This window comes from Alligator sinensis, unplaced genomic scaffold (genome assembly GCF_000455745.1).
Source record: "Alligator sinensis unplaced genomic scaffold, ASM45574v1 scaffold243_1, whole genome shotgun sequence".
NCBI classification, from domain to species: Eukaryota; Metazoa; Chordata; order Crocodylia; family Alligatoridae; genus Alligator; species Alligator sinensis.
Window position 1 is genome coordinate 4,220,733 of NW_005841841.1, and position 22,041 is coordinate 4,242,773.

Below are 22,041 nucleotides of genomic sequence, written 5' to 3' on the forward strand. Positions count from 1 at the left end.
GGGGGCAAGGAGGATATCATGCCATAGATGTGTGTTACCACAAGCACCTAGGGCCTTGTTACATAGTAATTTTGGGCAACTCCTGGAGCTCTTAACCCCTGGATTGTTCACACAGTAACACCTTAAAGTGGTTTTAAGCACTAGTTATGAAGCTCAAAGTGATGCCACTCCAGGGCAGGATTCTCTCTGATCCGGACTACCCAGCTCCTGTTCCATTAAGCTGTGGCCACTCCTCACAGATGTGTTGCTCAAGTTGAAGTCTTCCAGTATCCCAGGACTTCTCACACCCCTGCCTGTAAAGCAGGGATAGAAGCCTGTCCTGGCTCACCAGCCCTTTAGTGGCAACTCATAGCTACAGCTCCTCATCCTGCCCCTGCCCACCAGGCCTCTAGGGGCAAATCACAGCTGTGCAAGCAGATGGGGGCCAGTCAGAGAACATTTCTAGACTAAGGATGTGACTGCTCTAAACTCCAAGCAAGCACTAACACTGATCAGCCTGTGCGCGGCTCGCAGCATAGGGCACCACAAGGCCCCTCAGTGGCTGTCCTATAAGCAACAGTTTGACACAAAGATAAATGCGGCCTTTTATCAACCCAGCAGCACTGCCCTGAGCGGGCAGCATCCCAGAGGCTAGCAGCTGTGGCTTAACACAAAAGAAGTGGGTCTGCAAGAGAAGAGTTTTGGGACGAGAACATCCCATTCCTGCATCTCCATGCCCCAAGCACCAAGAAGGCTGCGTCTTCTTCCCCACGCCGCCTCCCCCAGGGCTGCTCCTGGAGACTTTACACACACTTCTCCCACACACACACTTCTCACTCTCTCTCTCACACACACACACACACACACACCTCTCTCTCACACACACACACACACACACTCCTCCCCCAGGGATGCCAGGGCTCCTGGCAGGGAGGGAAGCCGGCTGGGAGAGTTGCACTGCAGCATCCCGGAGGGATGGAGGCAGGAGCTGGCCCTATGCAACCCCGCTTCCCTTTGAAGGGATGCCTCCTTCTCCCTTGGAGTAGCCCACGGCTGGCAGGTAGTAGCCAGCCCCTCGGGGCACTTGGACGACTCTGCCTGCAGTAGCAGGGGGCCCCCGCATGGGAGAGGGAGTTACAGAGGGAATTGCAAGCGGGTCCCCACATGGGGGGGGGAGGAGGAGGAGGAGGGAGCCCCCCCATTAATCCCGCAGCTGCTCCGAGGCAGGACAGCCCGGTCCAGACATACCTGCCTCCGTCCTGCAGCAGGGCCGAGCCCCGAGACAAGAGCATCCCCCGCCGCGTCGCCGACCCGCGAAGCAAGCGGAGCGAAGCAGCTCCCGCCTTCCTCCCTCCGCTCCCGCTCGCGCAGCAGCCGAGGGGCCGGCGCGGCCGCTCCGCCGAGAGCTCCTAGCGCCACCTCGCCGCCGAGAAGCGCAGCGGCGCCGCCGAGCCGCAGAGACACCTGCTCACGCGGGCTGCGGGGAGGGCAGCCGGGCTGGAGCGAGGGAGGGCTGGGAGAGCATCCCCAGGGAATGGATGGATGGGGCGGGGGGGTGGCAGGAGAAGAAAAACACCGCAGAGGATTCACACACGAAGCCAAGAGGCAGCAGGGAAAGCCCCTCTTCAGCGGGGTGGGTCCGCAGAGGATGGAGCTAGACCGTGCTCCGTGGTGACAGAACAAGGAGCAATGGTCTCAAGTTGAAGCAAGGGACGTTTAGGTCGGATAGGAGGGAAAACTTTCTCAGTGGGAGAGGAGTGAAGTACTGGAACAGGCTACCGAGACGTGGTGGCATCTGCACCCTCGGAGGTTTTTAAGACCCAGCTAGACAAAGCCTTTGGCTGGGGGATCTAGAAGGGGACGGTCCTGCGTTGAGCAGGGGGGTGGACTAGATGCCCCCTGAGGTCCCTTTCAACCCTGATTTTCTATGAAGCTATGTGGATGCTAGTGCTCCCCCTGCCCCACTCCCAGCAGTCACTGAGGTAAGGAAGGGGGTCCAAGGTGTGCTGGTGCTGGTCCAGAAAGGCAGGCAGACCCCCCCAGCCCTTCTAGCGGTACTGGGGTGTGGTCAAATACAAGTAAAGAAAAAGGGGGAATGGACTGTCTGATGCTCCTTCACTTTCTCCAGTGTGGATGAGTTCTCTCCTTTAAAAAAATCATGCAAAAATCTAACCTTAAGGGCACGAGAAGTAGAAACGAGCCCAACTTAAAGTTCAGATCCAGACTTCGGGGAAGCTTGGAGATCTTTAGAACCAGGGTCTGGTTCAGGTTGGTTCCTACTGAGCTAGTGGGGAAGAGGTCCTCTTATTAGGTTACAGGCGTAACCTCATAATACAAGGGTGAGACCAAGCTAATATAAAGTCTGGGATCAATCACCCCGTCCATCCCATGTCCATATGTACATGTGGTTGAAATTCTTTATTGGACCAGGAGTGTGAGAAAAGTGAGCACTGTACTCCTAATTCAGTTTAACCACAACGGAGGTAGCAATGCTTATCATTCTGTTTTTCTAACCTTTCTCATTAACATAAGATCCCATTTTCAGTTGCTTATAGTTTTGTCAAACTTTAGCTACTTAGGCTGATGTGGCAGGCTTTTAAATTCCAGCTCAAACAGTTCAACCATTTCTCAGAAAAAGGTTAGAGAAAAACACTTTGTTCTGTACATGTTAAAAGATTCTTACAACACTTAGAGACTTGAGCAGCATCCAGCCTGTATGTGGAACAGGGCAATGCTCTTCTGAAAGAAATAACATGTAGATGATACTATATTGATGCATTATAATGGTCATTTAATTCTACATGTTCTTATTTTGGGGTGGTTGACTTTCCAACCTTAACATTATTTTGAAGTATGTTGTTTTTTTTTTAAGTAGTTTATATTTATAATGCAGATATCTGAAACATTAATATTTACTACAAATTTGGGGAGAAACAAAATAAACAATGCAACCCCCACCCCCAACAAACCATTTTTTGATCCAGCCAAATAAGACATTTTTTTCTTCCCTTAGACAGTCTCAGAAGTCCGAAAATCATTGTCATAAATACAGGTCAGGTCACCTTAAATTGCCTAAAGTTGGGTCTATATTACAACCCAAGCTAGCTTGAAATCACTTTAGGTGAAGAGATTTTAACATCTGTTTAAAAAAAAAAAATCCTAATCTAGGCAGAGCCCATGACGTCTCCCTGCTTTATTTGAAAATTAGAGATGTTATCATAATAGAATCAATTTATGCACAATAACAAGCTGGTAATAGGCATGATAGTTTCACAGTCTCACAAATTTTGCACTTGATAAACCATTTTATGGGCACCCTATCCCAAGTGGTATATATATTGGGTTTTTTCCTCAGGGATGCAATGATTCTTTGATTATCACATAAATACAAATGTTTTAAAACTAAAGTTTTAGTATTACTCTCTCTTGCTTGCTCAAAAAAGGCTACTAAGTTGATATGCCTAATTTAAATATTCATATGTGACAGGGATGCTCAAACCCTGGCCCCTGGTGCCATGTCATCCATTTTATAAAGCATAGCCCTGTGCACTAGCTAGGGCACACAAAGCACCAGTCCCAGTGCATTGGGGTGGTACAGGGCCCAATTCAGGCTTGTAACTCCAGTCCTGGTAAATGGAGTCCTTTTTGGCCGTGGACTGGCCCTGGAGCATTCATCTGAGCCACAGGGCTGAAAGGTTAAGTATCACTGATGTAGGATGTCATTGTCTCTGTTACCACTGGAGTACAATTAATTCAGAGGTGGATCCAGGGGAGGTGTAGTGTTGTGGATATGTCCCCATTTTAGTCAACCATGGCAAGAGAGCAGCAACTGGAGAGATTTTTTAAGTCCTTGAAAAAAGTGAGAATCCCCACTCCCTTCCCCTCTATGCTCAGCATCATGTCCCTTTCCCTCCCCTTCTCTGCCCTCCTCCTCCATCCACCACTGCTGCTGTCTCTCCCTGTCCTGGAGATGAGGACCAGGGGGAGTGCTCCAGAGTTGCTCCTTTCTGCTCTAGCCAAGCTCTGTGCAGAGTCAGGCTCAGCCAGGGACAGCAGCAGCAGCCCAAAAGTGTTTCCTCCTCTCTGCCAGCTCCTCCTGGGTGTTTCCTGCCAGCCCAGGTGCAAACACAGGGTAAGGGAACCCACTCACTGCCACCACTGTGTCTGAGCCTGGCTTCGCCTACAGCGTAGCTCAGGGGTGGGCAAAATGCAGCCTGTGGGCCACATGCGGCCCACCAGGCCATTCTATCCAGCCCATGGGGCCCCTAAATCATTTAGAAAGTTAATACTCATCTGCCCCTGGCTGCCTGTCATGTGGCCCTCGATGCCTTGCCAAAACTCAGTAAGTGGCCCTCAGCCCGAAATAATTGCCCGCCCCTGGCCTAGCTAGAGCGAGGCCGGAGCAGCTCTGGAGCTTCTCCCACTAGGACAGTGGGAGAGAGTGGCAACGGTGAGTGAGGGAGGGAATGGTAGGGGAGGGGAAGAAGCTTGCTGCTTAGCCCAGAAGGGAAGAGAGGGTGGAGGGAAGACTTTTACCTGCTGGAAGGGCTCCAGCAGTGCAGTCTGAGTGACCTCATGTGGGGGGGTGGATGGGAGCAGGGGTGAAGGCACCTGTGCACTACAGGTCACTTCTCCTGCACCCCACTTTGCAAATGTTTTGGACCTGGTCATTAATACACTAAATTTGAAAAATGTAGATACAAATAAAGAAACATCTTTTAGCACTATGATCACAATCGAATTGCTGCTTCTAATTTTAAATACTATTAAAAGAAAATACATACTTTGGAGCTGTGTCATTTTACATCTTAGCCATCATTATGGTGAAGCCACAGTTATAGCTAAATCACCATTTGTCCACCATCTTCATAGTTTGGACAGGCATTATCAACCCATATAACACAGGACAATCAGACTTCCAACAAAACATTTCAACCACAATTTCTAGCCTTGTTATGTCAGAGCACAGCTTCCTCAAGTATCTATTTCTGCACAGGCTGGATTTCTTTAATACTTTTGCATCATGAACCCCTTACCTGGTGCCAGTCCCTGTTTACATTCATTACATGTCCTCCATAGTCCACCGCAGCCAGCATGACCAGAAAATTGTAGGATTTGTGATGAAGTAGAACTCTGTGGCTTATGTAGAGCGAGGCAAAAAATTATGAAGAGCATTACATCAATAGTCCCAGCAATTTCCCCATCTTGGGAAACCTCAACATCAATCTCTAATTTCAGCAGCATTTGTGATTTGGATTCCAAGGGTCAGTAGCACCTGGCTATGTACAGCTATGATACTGTCTGTGTTCTTCCCTACATGAAAAATCTCTGTTAGGAGTGACATGCTACATTCACGACCAGTCTCCAGATTACAATAACAACACTTGTCCAATTTAATAAAGATAAATGTAAGGTACTCCACCTGGGAAGGAGGAACCCCCAGCACACCTATAGGTTAGGGAGTGTCATTCTCAGCAGCTCGGAGGCAGAGAGGGATCTTGGAGTCATAATTGACTCCAAGATGAACATGAGCCGGCAGTGTAACAAGGCCATCAACAAGGCCAATTGCACCTTGTCATGCATTAGCAGGTGCATGACTAATAGAAAAAAGGAGGTGATGCTTCCCCTCTATGCGGCACTGGTCAGGCCGCAGTTGGAGTACTGTGTCCAGTTTTGGGCACTGCACTTCAAGAGGGATGCGGGGAATCTCGAGAGGGTCCAGAGGAGGGCCACTGGCATGATTAGTGGCCTTCGTGATAGACCCTACGGGGGGAGGTTGAGAGAGCTGAATCTCTTCAGCCTTCACAAGAGACGGCTGAGGGGAGATCTTGTGGCCACCTATAAATTCATTAGGGGAGGTCAACGGGGAATAGGTGACGCGCTGTTTACTAGGGTGCCCCAGGGAGTGACTAGGAATAACGGGTGTAAACCAGCTGAGAGTGGATTCAGGTTAGATATCAGGAAGAAATTTTTCACAGTAAGGGTGGCCAGGATCTGGAATGGGCTTCCAAGACAGGTGGTGCTATCACCTAGCTTGGAGGTCTTCAAGAGGAGACTAGATAGTCACCTGGCTGGGGTCATCTGACCTCGGCCATCTTTCCTGCCAGGGGCAGGGGGTTGGACACGATGATCCATTGTGGTCCCTTCCGACTCTACAATCTATGAATCTATAAGAAGAGCAGCTCCCTGATAGGAAGTCCTTCATTAACAGGCAACAACCAGCTCATTCCACCAGAAGTCAAACTTAGATTTTGACATTTATGAAAGTTTGACCAAGGAACAGTCAGTCCTATAGTTTTCCACTCCTTATCCTACCTGCAGATTTGGCTTGAACACCTTCCACAAAGTTCAGTTCAGTGACTTAAACACAAAGCTCTGTAGTTATCTTTGTTTTCTTTCCAGTTACCACTTCCTTCCAGTTACCAATTCAGAGAGTGTTCTGGATAATTTTATTTCTGCCTGATTTGTTCTACTTTCCTCCTAGGTTGTCAGGTAGGAAATTTCAGGCCAGTGGAAGATGCAACAGCCTGATAAACCAGAAAGATCTCCCTAAAATGAAGGCTTGACATTTAGACAGAATATTTAAAGATCCTTTAGGCATTTGAAAAGGTAGGTAAACTTTAATATTTTATTGGAAGAAAGAAGTTATGCCAGCTATCTATCTTCTCCAAGGGTTTTAGGCCTTTTTTGGAGCTCCATTACATTAAAGATTTTTTTGCATCTCTGGAAAAGAATCCAGAGATCATTTGTCACAGCTTGTGACAGAAGTGTTATTTTCTACAGCCAATGACAGGGAAAATAGCCACATTTATTATTGCTAGAAAAGGTGCAGATATATCTGTCTTGATGTACTGAAGAATAATGAAGCAAAATAACATTTCAAGAAAGAATAGAGAAACACTCACAGAAGCAACAAACAATGATACTATATATTTCTTTAAATGACTTACAGACATATTTTAAATGCCCTCTTGAAAGTAGGAGAATTTATTTGCTCAGTGTTTTATTAATCTATGTTCAATGAATTTTAAGAAGAAATAAAAAATAATTCTAAGAAATGCAACACTTATCTTCTCTTCACAGCTCCTAGATGCTCAATATTTAACATACCTAGTAGGTGTAACTGTGGCAGTCAACCCTCATTGCTACAAACCTGGCAAATATTTTAATCATAACTACCAACATTTATTTGGTGAAATGGATCTGGGATGTATCTTCATAATTATGGCAACAGCTAAACCTGGTCTGGAGATCACTGATGCTGAGAGCACAACCACAAGGATACATTCACCTCAGTAAATCTGCCTTCTTTCATCTTATAGGGTATGAAGAGAACAACAGGTTTTATCCAAAAATAACAAGGTAGTGTTAGACTGATATTATAACTGTGACAGTCCAGGACCTGAAAAAGAATATACTGCATTCAAAGCTTGTCTATTTCACCCATGTAGTTGGCCCAATAAAAGAGGTCACTTGCAGAAATATTTTTGCCTCTCATTTAAAGCAAAAATTATCATCTGCATCTTCGAGAGCTGAAGCTTTCTTTCAGTTTTACTCTTGTATTGTGTGAACTCCTAGGCCTGTACTGTATTGTATTAACTCCTAGACCCTTCCTCTGTTAACAAATTATGCCAAAATCAGGCAAGACAAGACCCTCTTCTCTGTTCTACAACAGATTTACATTCTGAAAAGGCAGACATCTAGTTTCATATGTATATAGCCTGAACAGAAAAATGATGTGTGAATGTTAGAAATGAAAAAGGAGTTTGATTAGTAATTAATTCTGGCTGTAGTAAAGACGTGTATTTCAGAGTCAGTGAATAGATTGATGACAAGCATGGATTTACAAAAAGCTTTTCAGTATAGACAATAATAAAATCCCTTCCTTTTTAAAGGAAAATGAAAAGCAGTATTAACCAGATATATTTGAAAGCCAGAGATCCATGTTTTTGCTGTTGGTTTCCTTTTGTCCACATGCAAATAAATGTAGGGCTGTCAGTGTTTCCACTTACTATGTTAAAGCTGATTCACTGCAACCCATTATTTGAATGACTGCTTATAATGAACTCCTGCAAGCTGAAGGTCTGTTCCTCTAGCTCTTACGTAAGTTGTGTAGTACTTACTCATACAAGTACTCCAGCAAATACAGTAACATTCTTTGCACACCCCAGAATCATTCAAAGCAAGTAAGGATCATGGAATTAGGACCTGAACTAAGAAACACAAAATTAATATGCAGAAACCATGGGTTGCACAGTAAGACATCCACAAGTGTTCCTTACAGCAACAATCCAAGAACTGTTAAAAGTACATTAAAATTTATATAGGTTGCCTGATACACCTGCCGAGCAAAAGCTTGTAGCTCACTATAATTCCATTTGGAACATGCCATAGTTCTAGTTGGAAGTATTTTAGTTGATTTCAAGAAATAAATATAGTTATCTACAGTTTTAGCAAATTAGGGAATCCAGTAATAAATTGGGAGTATTTAACAGGTAAAAATGTGAAATTTTGAGAAAGATTTGAAAGGTTCCAAGAGAAAATAAAAAATATATAGAATAGAAAAAATTAAAAGTTAGTCTGACATATCTAAATGTATACTTCATTATAGATAACTTCACATAATACAGTATTAGACAACTAATTTTTAAAGATTTTCACGCATAGGTATTTATTCTTTCTACAACTTTGAATGTTCAACCTTGATATCTTTAGCTAGGATTTATCAAACTTTTTCTTAGAATGGATCACATCTTAGAGACAGATTATCTTGTGGACACCATATGTCCCAGTTAAAAATCACATAACAGCACTGTGACAATTACAACAGATGCTTGTTAAAATTCTCACCCAATATTCATTTTTAAACAAGCTTTTTAATTCAGTTTAGCACAAGGAAATGATGAGCTTTAGATCTTATGTCCAGGCCACATTTTGTGGAACACCAGAAAGTGCTCTGCAGATGAGTCTCGAAACCACTTTTCTAAATATATTTTACCAAATTGGGAAGATGACAGCTTCTATACATAAATAATTATTCCTTTTGGTATAGATCCATCAAGTCCAACCCCCTGCCATGGCAGGAAAAAGTACTGGGGCCAAACAACCCCAGCAAGGTGTTTGTCTAACCTCCTCTTAAAGACCCCCAGGGTAGGAGCCAGCACCACTTCACTTGGAAGTTGGTTCCAGATCCTAGCCACCATGACTGTGAAGTAGTGCCTCCTGATGTCTAGTCTGAATCTACCCTCTGCCAGCTTGTGACCATTATTTCTAGTTACTCCTGGTGGTGCTCAGGGGGACAGGGACTCCCCCAGTGCCTGCTGGTCCCCTCTGACTAGTTTGTAAATGGCCACTAGATCCCCCCTCAGCCTTCTCTTGTGGAGGCTGAACAGGTTCAGGTCCCGTAGCCTCTCCTCATAGGGCCTGCTCTGCTTCCCCCTGATCATGCGAGTGGCCCTCCTCTGGACCATCTCAATGCTGTCCACATCCCTCATGAAGTGCGGCGCCCAGAACTGGATGCAGTACTCCAACTGCAGCCTGACCAGTGTCACATAGAGGGGGAGGATCACCTCCTTGGACCTGCTTGAGATGCATCTGTGGATGCATAACAAGGTGTGGTTGGCCTTCCTGACCGTGTCCCCAAACTGTCGGCCCATGTTCATTTTGGCATCAATAGTGATTCCAAGATCCTTTTCTGCCTCTGCACTGACAAGAAGGGAGTTCCCCAGCCTGTAGGTATGCTGCTGGTTCTTCCTCCCCAGGTGCAGCACCTTGCACTTGTCAGTGTTGAAACCCATCCTGTTCTCATCTGCCCACCCCTGTAACCTGTCTAGGTCCAATTGCAGCCTATTCCTCCCTTCTAGCGTGCCCACATCCCCCCACATCTTAGTTTCGTCAGCAAATTTGAATAGGGTGCTTTTTACCCCCTCATCCAAGTCACTGATGAAGATGTTGAACAGCACGGGTCCGAGGACTGAGCCCTGGGGTACCCCACTGCCCACATCCCTCCAGGTTGAAAATGACCAATCCACCACCATTTGAGCCAAAGGAAATTGTTCCCAGGCACAGCATTTACTTGTGTGCCCAGGTCAGTAGCAATTTGAGCCAGAGTGGAGCAGCCCTGGGCTGGCAGGGTGCAGAGAGAGCCAGCTCTGGGCTCTGGGTGGTGGCAGCAGGTGGTAGAGAGGCCGGCTGGGGCACAACTGTGTTGAAAGTGCAGAGCCATGTCACTAGGCGGCAGGCACCCCCCCTAACTTTAGGACCCTCATGCCCTAGCCAGCTCATCACTGTTTACACATCTGTTTCAGCGCGGTTACTTACTCCACTGTAAGATAGTACTGTCCCCGACAGTACTAACTCATGACAGGGTTAATTAATTTACTGTGCCCTAATACTGGTGCACACATAGACGGTGACATTTTACTGCAAAGCTAATTAATTTACTCTGCCGTAAAGTGCACGTGTAGATGCACCCACTGAGATTTAAAAAAACAAACAGTCAAACAGTGTTTGTTTAAGTAAACAACTTTACCAAACATTTACCAAAATTAACGTGATTTGTCTTTGCAAGATCACCTGTGTGTGTCCCCTACAGAAAGCAGATTGTAGTGTTATGGAAAGCCTAATATTAAAAAGTGTTCCATATAAGAAACACAACATAAGTAACTGTAAATAAACATAAATGTTTTATTGTCCTCATAAATAGAACTTGGTAATTGTGGGTTAAAATTTTTTAACACCCTTTTTATATGCTCACAAGTTTATGAGTAAGTTGATGGCAGTAATGGGATAGGTTCACTGTGCAATGAAGCAATTCAGGTCCATCTTTAAATTACTTTTAGGTTCTCATAAAGACTATATGTTTAGTGGAGAGGACCTGTGTTTTGACCCACACAGCCATTAAGCATCCTCACTAAACACAAGTCACTAAAACTTACTTTGCCTCAGTTTTCTGTAAATTGTAGGAATAGCAAGTATAATACTTAAACCTCAATCAGATGTCTATGGTGTTTAATTTCTGAAGTTGAGATCCATAGACTGGAGATAATACTCAAGTTGTTCCTATATGAAAGTCATGCCCATTTTGTGCTAAGTAGTACTAGCATGAAGGTGTGAAAAAAAACCTCAAACAGGATGTTTGTCTAAAGGATATTTGAAAATGTTGAGCCTGAGTATTCACAATAGTAACTCAAAGATTTGTAGAGTCTCTATTCCCTCATTTTTAGAGTAATTGACCCATGTCAAAAGTAAAAAGCAGCAGCTCAGAATTTCAACATTAACTATTCAGAGACTACTCATGAACAATCTGCTGCCCAGTGATTATTTGTAGATGCTGTTCAGCAGCTGATTTTGAATAAAGAGATCTGGAACATTGTGAATGAAACCCAGACAATTCCTGATCAGGAAGTGGATAAAATAATCTAATTAATTTGCTTTGAGATATGTATTTTATCAGCTGTAGTCACTTGTATTCCTCAATAGATTTTACCACTCACTGGTTTGCTCATCCTTTTGGAAAAAGTAAAACAAGTTACTCACACTGGGGAAAAAAAAGAAAAACAAAGTCTTGGAGATGTCCCCCCTCCCCCCCTCCACACATATACACAGACTCTGTATTTTTATATAATGAATTCCTGAACCAGAAACTACCAGCTAAAGGTTGCCCAAAAATATTAGTAGAAACCAGGATCAACTCACTGAACTTTCCCAACTCAATTCAGTAGCTGTTTGTCTTTCATCAGTTAGATAATATTTTTGCTGCAAGAAAGGCAAAACTTTCAGAACAAACAAAAAAAGGCAGGCACAAGATGGAATTCATACCATCTGTGATTGTTTTTTGTTCCAGAATCCTGGCAGATATAGCTGTATCTCTTGCTGTTTTGTATTCTTATTGCATGATGAGAGAAAGGGCTCAAGTATGACAAATAAGAAATAGCATGTAAATTTTTCTTTCATATATTAAATAAACTCAGAAGTCAAAGGTATGTAAGTCACACCATTTTCCAATCTCTGCCCATTTTGGGATACTATCATTCAGTATGGCTAGTGATAAAGCGATGCTATCTAAACCTTTGTTTTTTTTTTAACAAACAACTATTGCTTTTCTTGGACATCTGGTGGAACATTATGCTCCCAGATCTTCACAGTGGATTTTGATCCAATGTTCTGTACCTGAATGCCATTCTTTGGGATCTTCTCTGAAGAAACAGCAGAATGTTAATCCAAGTTTTCCCCTAGTACACCAAGACCAGCCTTTTCTTCTTCTTGGTCCAGGCTTCAATGGATTATTTTCAAAAAGTAGTTTGTCAGCCTACATAAGAAACAAAAAAAAATGTATGAAAAGGAATTATTTTTCTGGACTGACTATGATTTCACCTTGAATGTTGACATGTATTGTCATCTTTATCACCTATTCCTGGAATACCTAAGCACGGGGCATGTCTACACTTGCATTTGCTCCAACCCAAATGTACTCTGATGTAAACTAAGCTCGAATCAGGGGTTTTGGGTAGGTGTCTACACATGCAGAGATTAGGAAGTAAATTTGCACTCAGTTCCCTGCAATGGGCCTCTGTGGCCACTGTGGGGAGCTCCAGGCTCCCCCTGGGTTCTAGCCCAGGGGGTGGCAGGGAGTGCCAGGCTAGGAGACAACTGTCTCCTGGTCCCAGGGGGCTGCCTGCTACTGGGGTAAGGACAATGTCCCCCTGCCCCAGCAGCAGGGAGTTCCTGGCCCTGGCTCCGTGATCAGGGGCACGGGCCTTGGAAAGAGCTGCAGGGGAGGAGCAGGTCCCAGCCCCCTTGCCCTGATCCACTGGTGGGCCAGCTAGCAGCTAGCTTCCTGCTAGCTGCCCCACCAGCTAATCAGGGCAAAGGGCTGGGACCTACTTCACCCCTGTAGCTCTTTCCAAGTCCCATGCTTCAATTACTCAAATGGGGCACAAGGCTGGAACCTGCCCCTGACCATAGCAGTTCTTGGCCAGCCCTGGGCTGCATGGGGAAGTTTGCATGCACAGCCTGGAGTTGGCTGGGGACTGCCTGAAACAGGAGAGTCCCCAGCCACCTCTGGGCTGCATGCGGTTCCCTGCACAGCCTGGGGCTGGCTGGGAACTGTCCAGATCAGGTGCAGGTTCCCAGCCCCAGCTCCAATCTCCCAGCCTGAGCTCCATAGTCAGGGGCTAAGGCTGGGAGCTCCTTAAGAGTGAATTAGGTCCATGTGCCTGTTGTATTTTATTTCCAGTTTCAAAAAGGATTCCCTCTAATGCCAGATATTAGAAAGATCCCCCCTCCCTTTTAATTTTGCTAGGGTTAAGAAAGTGTTAATAAATGGGTGGCTCTTGCAGAATGCCTGAGCAGCAAACATGCTTCAGTTCAGCACTCTCTCCTGTGGTATTTCAAACTGCACAGTGTCCTGAGCCACAGCACTGTTCATCACTTGTATATGTCATTTCAGGTTTTCTTGGCTGCCTTGTCCTAGAGGAATAAGTATATCGAACACTTGATAGGTTACCTACTTCTGCTGTTGGATCCAATCCCTGTTCTAAGCAGATGCAAAAATCTCCTCTCACTTCCTTTGCTGCCAGAGGGACTAAACATTTTGCTCAGTTTCACCATTACTATTCACTGGTGGGCTGGAGTGAAAGAAACAATACTAAAGTCATTTTCCATCAGCAGCTGCCATTTTGGGGGGAACATTATATTTTGGAGACACCTTCCATAGGTGTTTCCAAAATAGCAAGGTACAAAATTTGTATTCGTTTTGAAATATGAATTTGAAAATTATGAAATATCAGTGTTTTCCATGAAACCATTGAAGTGTGTTCCCACAGCTGTCTGGGAGCCATGCTGTGATATTTGTGTCACCTGAGTCTCAAATAATTGCAACATTTAAAAACTTGCAGAGGCAGGATGGAAGAGAGTAGTTACCACATGAAGAATGGGCATGCTTGTGTGCTAATGCTTTGATTGAGCAAGGCTTCATTCTGACATTTCCTAATTTTGAGTACCTGACTTTGAAGCTCTACTGTGTTTTTAGCATAGTCATTTTTATTTAATTTTTAAAGTAAGCCATTACAAAAACAAACACCCTTGCTCCAAATTTTATCATGTGGAACCTTCTTGAACCATACATATTTATTAGTGGGACTGGGACATTTAGATCTACAGCAGAGTCTCCTACCAGGTAATCTGTGAAGCTATTAACTGTGGGGGAGGCTGTTCTACTCTGTTTACCAATCACTAGAAAGGGAAGGAAGACCTTGCTACAGGGATATGTTTGCTACAGCTATAGGTTAAACAGAAAGAAAATCTTGAAACTCTGGCTTCTGCTTCAATTCTGTGTTCTGGAGTAGAGCATGTGTATTAGTTGCTGGCCATACTGCTTTTGTTCTCCATGTTCTCCTTTCTCTCCCGGGTTCCTATACTCTCATCTACTCTTATTTCTCACCCATCCCAAGTCTTAACCCTCTCCCCTTTTATTTTTTTTATTCCAGTGTACTCTCCTGAAACTCCATTCTTAATTCCTTTCCCATCAAATCCTTCCTCCTCCTCTTCCTCCTCCATCCAACGTGGGTGCAAAGGAATGGTACTGAAACCACAGGCAAACACAATCTCCCTGGCCTCAGGTCTCATACTTGACATTACAGTGACTACCAGAAATAGCAATTGTTGAAAAAGTCCATCTCAGCCCCCTGCATCCCTGAGATGAAACATGGTCAATGAAAATTAATTTTTTAGCAAATAAAGTGATCAGCCTCTAACAAAACTCTACTCCATCTGTACAAAACCACTTTTTCTAGAGGTTTCTCTTTGCCAAATTTAAGCTGATTTTTTCAGGAATGTTTAAAAGCAAGTCCCTGCCACTAGGGTGACTTTTCCTAGAAAATGTCAAACTCTTGCTCCAAAGTGCGAGAGCTTTTCAGGGTTTTTTTATTGTTATTAATTTATTTTAGGAAATAGCCTAAATCGTTTGTTGCTGAAACTTCTCAAAATGATAAAAAACCCAAAAGCCCCAAACAAAACAAAAAAGTAAAACAACAACCACCCCAAATCAACCTGAGGAAGATATTTGGCATAGAAAGATTTAACCAGAACAGTTCATGTTTGGTTACATTCTTAATGAATGCAAGCAGGGTCCTAAAGTTGAACGTATTAAGCAAACTTAACTATAGAAGTTATTATCAGCACTGCCTAATGCACATAGTAATTAGTACATTTTACATATGAACACAACAGAAAAACTAATCTGCCTATCTCCCTCTGGGACTCAGGAAATGTCCAGACGAGGCCACACATGCCTCTTGCAGCATCTCAAATTCCTTTGAGACGCTGCAAGAGGCATGTGGAGGAATGACAAAATGTTCCCTGCACTCCAAATTTGCAGCTGGCAGGAGGAAAGGGTCAAAAACCCCACAGGAAAAAAAAGCGGGGCAGGGCACGGTCCCAGACCATGCCTTGAGGCAACCGAGGCTGGGTACTCCACAGAGATGGTCTGGCTGCCAGAGCGTCTCTATGGTTAGCCCTTGCCTTGGTGCTGAAGCATGCCAGCAGCAGGGAGCTGGACCCAAGCTCCATTGCCAGTAAATAAGGGGTTGGAAGGCTGGAGGAGGGGGCGAGGGGATCATGGTGGGGGGAGGTCCCCCACCAGCCCTGCTCGTGCCCCCGGCCCCCTGATCCCTGCCATGCCCAGTAGATTTATCCGTCTAGACTAGAAAATGATACTGCATTGTAGCATCTCTTAACTAATCTCATATTAACCACTCATGATAGGCCAGAACTGTATATAACATTGATTAACTTACCAACAAGTCATTACATGATGCAGTGTTATAATTTAAAAAGACCCTAGATATACTGACTTGAAGGACCATATACAGTGATGAAACTAGCAATACATCATGAGTTTCTAAGAACTTTGAAAACACCCTTATTTAGTAAGCATTTAATTATTCAAAGTATTATTGTAAAATCACTGCTGTTTCCCTTTAGCAGTTACAAAGGAGATCAGAACCTGTACTTAGTGGGATGGGATTTTCATTAGACTTCTGTCTGAGTAGCATCTGCAGGATCTGGCCACACGTGAAGAAGGAAGCCTGGATAGTTAAAATACCTCAAGTCTACTGCTTTTTTCTTTGGCATTTTAAGGCAGGCCTTACACTTTAAATTGTAGTAAATATTTTAAATGAAGGGAAGAAACAATAAATTTGATGCCATAGCACTATTAGTATTCACATTTTCTTATATCCTCTCAAGTAATATAGATTCTTCACAGATTGCCATCTCTTCCGCATATAAAATCACCTTCCATTCCCCAAGAGTATCTATTTAATAATCCCTAGGATGATTTGAGCTTCTCTGTTTATTCTATGCTTCTAAATCCTCCTGTTCTGCATTTGAATGATGGAAGTCGGCAGTATATAAAAGAATGAGTTCAGGGATCTATTTCTGAGTCATCTCTTACCACAGTTCACATTTCCTGTTACAGTTGACAGAACTATATTTTAAATCCATCTTCACTTGCCATCTTACAGTTCCCTCTAGTGTAATAAAGGTATAAGTAGCATGATCAAATAATGCACCTTGTAACAAGGGGCCAAAACATTCTTTTCAATTTTGTAGTGTTCTTACAATATGACTAATAGTATTAGTCATTTTTCTGGGATAAAAAAGAATTTCTGCTGCTGAAATTAAAGGTGGGTCTCTGACAAACCAGATGTGCAACAGAAAAACAACTACTCCTTGTGAAATCATAGAAATATAGCTGAAAGGAATCTCAAGAGATCTAGATTCATTCTCTACTACTTTCTCTGCCACCCTTGCCCTCATACTGAGACAAGTTAAGGAGAGCATAGACTAGTAGTTATCAACCATCAAGGCATCCTTTGGAAAATGCAAGCTCAGTTTTACTCATTTCTTCTATTGCAAAGAACTCAGAAAGACCACAACAGGTTAGAATGATTTTGATATAGAATGGTTTTGATATAATGGATTCCTGTTTGAAATTTATGGGTTTATCTTGTCAATCATGCCTAGGTATTTGCATGCTTAATGGTGCTAATACTCAAGGACACCCTCTGGCACCCTGGTTGAGATTGACTGACATAGATCCTTCCTGCTAGATGCTTATGTAACCTGTTCTTAAAAACCTGCAGTGAAAGGGATTCCACAATGAATGGGATTCCAAACCTCCTTAGGTAATGTTCCCAGTAATTTACTATCCTTCTCATTAGAAAGCTTTGTGTAACATCTAACCTAAATCATGGCTGCAAATTAAATCTTACTTTTTTTTCTTATCCCAGTGGAAAAAGAGAACAACAGATCATTATAGGTTTTATAGCAAATTTTGCATATTAGAAGACTTCTGTCACTCCTCCGCCTCCCCTCCACCCCCACACACACACTCTCTCTCCAGTCTTTTTTTTCTAGTGCAAACAAACCCACTTATTCTTGTTCATCTCCTCTGGACTTTGTTCAATGGATCGAAGTTTTTCTTAAAGTACAGTACTCAGAACTTGACACTGTATGCCAGATAAAACCCCATTATCTCTGAGTAGACTACCAGGGCTTCCTGTACTAGTATATTGAATGACACACTCGTACATGGCAGGAGGCGTGATTGTGGGATCCAGCAGCAAACCCAATCACACCTTATTGCCAGGGCAGGGGGAGCCCGGGATTGTGATCCCGGGCTCCCCCTGCACTGGCAATTAGAAAGCTCCTGCAGCTGGGAGACTGCAGCTGACAGGGCTCACAGCCATGGTGGAGCCCCATGTGGTCCTGCAGCTGGGAATCCCATCAGCTTGGGCTCCCAGCTGTGGGGTATCCCTGTGGCTGCAAGCCCCATCAGCTGATGTGGCTTCCAGCCACATGCAAGCACCTGGCCATACGTTCAATTAATGACATGATAGGAACCAGCCACAAAGTTGTTATATATTTTTTTTGTGGAAAAATCTTTGTGGCTTATTCCTCATTTTATCGTACCATTAATTAATTGAATGTGTGTCCAGGTCACAACTTAAGACCCAATTAACTGGTTAATCATGTCTTCAGTGTAACCTGCAGCAGGGACCTAAGAATGATATTTGCATTTTTGTAACATCATCACATTTTTTTATCCACATTTAGTTTGTAGTCCATTATAACTCCCTTTCTACAGCATATCTCTCTAGCTAGTTATTCCTCAATTTGGATATCTGCGTTATACCTTTCAGGTATGCTACTTTGCACTTATCTTGAAATTCATCTTGTTGCTTTCAGATCATTTCTCCAGTGTATCAACGTCATCTTGAATTATGTTGCTATACTTCAAATGCCTGCAACTACTACTAAGATGGAGTGGTTCAGAAATTTTTTTGGCATGATTGACAAGAAATTCAGAAAACGAATCAGTAAATTGTGTGGGATTTTCTCTATTCCATAATCCACTAGAGACACAGAGGTCATAAACTGAAGCAAAGATGAACTAGAACTTGTCTGAATATTATCTTTTCTTGCACCAAAGTGAAATAGCTTCTCTAACTTTGGGATGAATCCTCATCTGTACTGCTGATCTCGTCACAGCACAGATTACCAGTACACATACTACAATTTATAGCTGAGACAGAAGTTATATTTGTTTGAAACCAGTAATATGGATTTCTATCATTAGATTTTATCATAGCAATGCATCAACAAATATCTAACATTTTGATCTGCTGAAGAAAATTTTAACATATAGAGTCCTTGGAAAACACTGTGTGGAATGTTAAAGAAAAGCAATATACCATGAAAAACATTAAAATTACAGAAAAATCTGCCCAGCGGAGAAAAAAAGCACAAGTATTATTCTGCTTCCCTTTTGTACTTGTTCATAAAAATTGTTTTTAACTGAGAAATTTATTTTGTGTGATGTCTTCCACTCCTACTCTATCCCGCAGTGAACACCAAACCTGAAAACTTGTTCCAGACCAAATGACTGAAGTCAAAACAAAACAATACTTAATTATGCATTTTTTATATTGCTTTGTGCTGTCATATTGTCTGAGTGCAATACAAAATTAACTCACTGTATGCTCCCTTATGGTATGCAGGTGGGCACATGCAACCCATTGGGGAAATACAGAATTAAAACTGAAATTAAGCTTGGGAACAGGATCCAGTTCTAATTTGAAACTGGTATTTTGGTAAAGAAGGGTAAGAGAGAAAAAATGATATTACATAGGGTAAAATCTGTAAATGAACAATACAAAATAAATCCCCAAATTAATTTTGAATCATTTTGTAGTATTTGGTGCTATGTATGTGACAATTAATGTTTTTACCATAGGCAGGAAAATTCAGTACCAACTTTTAAAAAATGAAATGTAGCATTATTTAATTGCAATTCATCTGGTGGTTTTTGAACCCGAAAGCTTGCTTAATAACTTTTCTCCAACTATTTGGGTTGGTCTAATAAAAGTTATCAAATTCACCCAAGGAACCTTGTCTGCCTATGTCCTTAGACCAACACGGCTACAACCTAAACCCCTGAAAGGGCTAGATACATTTATCCAAAAACAAAAATAAAAACTCCATTTTCTTGCTGTCAGGAAGAAATATCTCATTTGCAAAACTACAGGGCTTCCTAGCAAAGACTGACTGTGTTGCTATTTAATATTTATTTATTTACTTATTTATTTTAAGTGAGACTGGAAAGCCTCATTGAAGACCTTCTTTGGGAGGGGAATAAAGACCTGGAGAAGGATGTCTTATCTGAAAGCTTGTCTAACTCTCTCCCAACCATGCCATGGGTCCAATAAAAGCTGTCACTCAAAGAAATCCTCTCCTGTCATACTTCCCGGACCATCATGGCTATGACATCACTCCACTCATTCACAAACTGCCAGACAGTGGGACCTTGGGTACAGAGGCAGATCCAGAGGGGACGCAGTGGTGCAACTGCGGCCCCCTTTGGTGCCTGCTTTACCCAAACTTGAAAATCAAGTGCCTGGAAAGGACAGCAGCATTTATATTCAGGCAGAGCCGAAAGAGTCAATTGGCAATTGACTTCATGGCTTATTATCTTCTCCTTGATTCCTGTTAACCTCCCTCCACTCCACAGGTGTTAAGAACTCTGTCTGCTTCTCCATGGTCTTGATATTTAATTGCTCAAACTAGCCCTTCTTCTGCATGTTGCTGTCTGACAGCCATTCCTGGTAATGTCACTCTTTCATTTTACAGTCTGCACACTTGAACCCAGTGTGGTAACAGAATCATAGAGAAGCAGGGCTGGAAAGGACCTCCAGAGGTCATCTAGTCCAACCCCCTGCCTGAGGCAGGATCATCCTCATCCAAGCCATCTTATACCATCCCTAATATAACTTCTACATAAGACTGCTGTCAACCCAAACACAACACAGAACTAACACTATCCTCCTTCAGGTAAAGCAGGGGAACCACAGCAGCATATGTCCTGTTTCTGAAATGTTGTCAATATATGCTCATGTTGCCCCCACTACAGAGGAAGCCAGAAAAATACACGTAACTCAGGTGTAGAAATGCCAGATATAGAGAAGTATTGGAGGTACCATCAAGCCACCCAAGAATGCTAGATTTTGCCATTACAAATCCAAATCAGAGGTGTATATTTAACTATCACAACTACAGGACTCGCAACACAATAAACTTTGACTATTTTTTGCCTAGTTGTGTTCTTTTCATTTTTGTTTTAACTTGACATATCCTCTCGCAAACAAGTGGTTACATTTGCTTCTGCTTTGATCTTAAACTAAATAATACATTGCTAGCCTATTAATAATGCTTCTAGTTTCTGACAGCCACTGGTTGGAGATGATCTAGGTGTAGCTATACCTATCTTCTTCCATGAGAATTTCCCATGCTTTTGGGCTTTGCTGGTTGTGCCCCCCTCCACATCCTTTCTTTTCTGCTGTGTGTGTCAGGGTGTTCTGAAGCCTTCCTAGAGGCTTTGGGTGTTGGCTACAGCCAAGGCTGGGGACTTGCTAAAGCTCCTGCTGGGCAAAAAGCCAGGGTCCCGACTAGAGGGCCTTGCGCCGCTGCTCAAGGTCAGACTGATCACCATATTTGGGGTCAGGAAAGAATTTTAACCCATGGTCAGACTGGTATGGACTGTGGACCATACCAGTATTTGCCTTCCTTTGCAGTGAGGAGGAGTGGCCTTCTATCCAGGACCTCTTGAGAATATACTGACAACACTTTATAGAAGCAAGACAGGGACTGCCATAGTTCCTTTGCTTTACTTTATTTAAGTGAGACTGGAAAGCCTCATTGAAACATTTTGCCTTAGGCATTAGGGGGGTTAGGTCTGTGTTGCATTAGGGTTGATGGTTATCTTTGGTAGAGTTAGGTTATGATTTGTAAATAGGGTGACCATATGTCCCTTTTTAGCAGAGGCAGTCCTGGATTGCAGAGGCTGGTCCCAGCTGCTGAGAACTGTAACAGGACACAGTCTGCCCAGGAGCTGTGCAGAGCACCTTGCAGGAGGGCAGGCACTGCTGTCTGCCCTGCACACCTCCCACCCCCACCACTTGTGAGAGCATGGAGGGAGGGGAGGGCAGTGTCTTGGATTTCCATCTGGTCAGCCTGTTTGTAGGGCATGGTTTCAATAGGGCTGGTCAAAGCAGTTCAGGCAGGGGTTGGACTACATCAGTGGTTCTCAACCTGTTTTGTACCAGGACCCGTGTGTATACATCAATGGCCAGTCCCAACCCAGTGCCCCTTGCTCCTGCGCCCTGAGTGTGTGGTGAGGAGGGAGGGATGTGGGGCAGGGGGGCCTTGCAGGCTAGGATTCTGCCATCCTGCAAGGGAAACGCCCGTTTCCCATGTTTTATTCCTTTAAAAGGAGAATCCATCTTCCGCGTTTGTTCCTGACCCTTTCACATATTCTTGCCACCCACTTTCGGGTGGCGACCCCCAGGTTGAGAAACGCTGGGCTAGATGCCCTCTGGAGGTCCCTTCCAGCCTTGCTTCTCTAGAGCTGGACACAAGCACCCGCCACCTGCACCCTGCTCTTCCCAACCCTACATCGGCCCCCGCTTCAGTGCCAGGCTCCTCACCCCCTCGGCCCCCCGC